The sequence below is a fragment of the Budorcas taxicolor genome, chromosome 6 (genome assembly GCF_023091745.1).
Source record: "Budorcas taxicolor isolate Tak-1 chromosome 6, Takin1.1, whole genome shotgun sequence".
Lineage (NCBI taxonomy): Eukaryota > Metazoa > Chordata > Mammalia > Artiodactyla > Bovidae > Budorcas > Budorcas taxicolor.
The window spans coordinates 75,704,214-75,707,155 of record NC_068915.1 but is presented as its reverse complement, the minus strand read 5'-3'; the positions used below and the strand labels follow the sequence as shown (position 1 = coordinate 75,707,155).

Below are 2,942 nucleotides of genomic sequence, written 5' to 3'. Positions count from 1 at the left end.
AAGTTTTCCTTCCTCTGCAAATTTTTGGAACAGTTTCAGAAAGATAGGTGTTAACTCTTCTCTAAATGATTGATAAAATTTGACAATAAAATTGAGTCTTGGACTTTTGTTTGTTGGGAGGTTTTTAATCACACTTTCAATTTCAGTGCTTGTGATTGGTCTGTTCATACTTTCTTTTTCTTCCTGGTTCATTCTAGGGAGACTGTACCTTTCCAGAATATGTCCATTTCTTCCAGGTTGTCTGTTTTATTGGCAGACATTTGTTCACAGCAATCTCCTATAATCTTTGGTATTTCTGTGGAGTCAGCTGTAACTTCTTCGTAATTTCTAATTTTATTGATTTGTTCCTCTGTCCATCGGGATTCTCTAGGCCAGAATAATGGAGTGTGTGGTTACTCTTCCCTTCTCCAGAGGATCTTCCCAACCCAGAAGTCAAACCCAGGTCTCCCACATTGCAGGTGGATTCTTTACCATCTGAGCTACCAGAAAAAAACTGTACCTTTCTAAGAATTTGTCCATTCCTTCCAGATTGTCTTTTTTTTTTTTCTTTCTTTCTTTCTTTTTTTTTGTTTTGCATACAGTTATTCACAGTAGTCTCTTTAAATCCTTGGTATTTCTATGGAATTAGCTGTAACTTCTCCTTTTTAATTTCTAATTTTATTGATTTGAGGCTTCTCCTTTTTTTCCTTGGTTAGTCTGGCTAAAGTTTTATCAATTCTGTTTATCTTTTCAAAGAACCAGCTTTTAGTTTAACTCATTTTTGTGATTGCTTTTTTAGTCTCTACTTCATTTATTTCTGCTCTGATCTTTGTGATTTCCTTCCTTCTACTACTTTAGGTTTTGCTGTTCTTCTTTTTCTAGTAGTTTTAGGTGTAAGGTTAGGCTGTTTGAGACTTTTCTTATTTTTTGAGGTAAAATCATATTGCTATAAATTTTCCTCTCAGAACTGCTTTTGCTGCATTCCATAAGTTTTGGATCTTTGTGCTTTCAATGTCACTTGTGTCTAGGTTTTTTGTTTTTCTTTTTTTAAATTTCTTCTTTGATTTATTCAATGATCCAATGGTTGTTGAGTAGCATATAATTTAGCTTCCTCAAGTTTTTATGTTTATTTAGGGTTTTTGCTTGTAGTTTATTTCTATTTGCATAGCATTGTGATTGGAGAAAAAATGATTGCTATAATTTCAAGTTTCTTAAATTTACACAGCCTTGTGGTCCATCATGTAGTTAATCCTGGAGCATGTCCCATGGGCCTTTGAGAAGAAGGTGCAGCATGTTGCTTTTTGGTGGAATGTATAAATATCAAATCCAGCTCCTCTAAAATGTCAGTTAAGGCCTGTGTTTCCTTATTAATTTTCTTTCCAGATGATTTGTCCATTGATGGAGAATGGAGTGTTAATGCCTCCCACTATTATGATGTTGCTATCAATGTCTCCCTTTATATTTGTATTTGCCTTACATATTGAGGTGCTTCTATGTTGGGTGCATACATATTTCTAATTGCTATATTTTCTTGTTGGATTGAACCCTTGATCATTATGTAGTGAACTTCTTTGTCCCTTAAAACCATCTTTGTTTTAAAGTCTATTTTGCCTGATATGAGTACCGCTACTCCAGCTTTCTTATGAATTCTATTTTCCTGGAAAAGTTTCTCCCATCCCGTTACTTTCTGTCTATAAGTGTCCCTATGTCTGAGGTGGGTCTCTTGTAGAAACATATGTATGGGTTTTGTTCTTCTATCCACTCAGCCAGTCTATGTCTTTCATTTGGGGCATTTAATCCATTTACATTTATGGTAATTATCGATATTCATGACCCTGTTATCCTTTTATTCAATGTTTTGGGTTTATTTTATTTCTTTATTCTTTTTTTTTTGGCAGATTTTTTTCCTTTTCTTGTATTTTCTGCCTAGAGAAGTTTCTTTAGCATTTGTTGTAAAACTGATTTAGTTTTGCTGAATTATATTAACTTTTGTTTGCCTGTAAACCTTTGTTTTCTGCACTAAATCTGATCAAGAGTCTTGATGTGTAGCATACATTTGGTTGTAGGTTATTCCTTTTCATCATTTGGAATATTTTGTGCCGTTCCCTTCTGGCTTTTAGAGTTCTGTTGAGAAATCAGCTGATAACTTAGCAGATTTCCTTTGTATGTTAATTTGTCTTTTCCCCCCTTTTTAACCTGTTAATATATAGTCTTTGTCTTTAATTTTGGGCTTCCCTGGTGGCTAAGAGGTTAAAGCGTCTGCCTCCAATGCAGGAGACCCGGGTTCGAACCCTGGGTCGGGAAGATCTTCTGAAACTTCTCTAGGCAGAAAAAACAAGAAAAGGAAAAAAATCTGCCAACAAAAAAAAAAAAAAAAAAAAAAAAAAAGAAAATAATAAAGAAATAAAATAAACCCAAAACATTGAATAAAAGGATAATAGGGTCATGCATATTGATAATTACCATAAATGTAAATAGTAATACATTTATATTGTCTTTGTCTTTAATTTTTGTCAGTTTGATACTATGTGTCTTGTTGTATTCCTTCTTGGGTTTGTCCTGCTTAGGAGCCTCTGTGCTTCCTCAACTTGGTTGACTGTTTCCTTTTCCATGTTCAGGAAGCTTTCAGCTATTATGTCTTTGGATGCTTTCTCAAGTCCTTTCTGTCTCTCTTTTTCTTCTGGGACCCCTATAATGTGAATGTTCATGTTTTTAACATTGCCCCGGAGGTCTCTCAGGCTGTTTTCATTGCTTTTCATTCTTTTTCCTATGTTCTGTTTTGAGGCAGTGGTTTTGTCTTCCAGGTCACATTCTGTCTTCCAGATCACTTATCCATTCTTCTGCCTCTATTATTCTGCTATTAATTCTTTCTAGTGTATTGTTCATCTCTGTTTGTTTGTTCTTTATCTCTTCCAGGTCTTTGGTAAACATTTCTTGCATTTTCTCAGTCTTTGCCTCCATTC

General features: G+C 34.4%; 1 non-coding gene across 1 annotated transcript; it reads left to right on the top strand.

Moving 5' to 3' along the window:
• The first annotated feature begins 2,211 nt into the window (after positions 1–2,211).
• Positions 2,212–2,283, top strand: TRNAW-CCA (transfer RNA tryptophan (anticodon CCA)). The gene has a single exon. It is a non-coding gene; the product is annotated as a tRNA-Trp (tRNA).
• Positions 2,284–2,942: the final 659 nt, after the last annotated feature.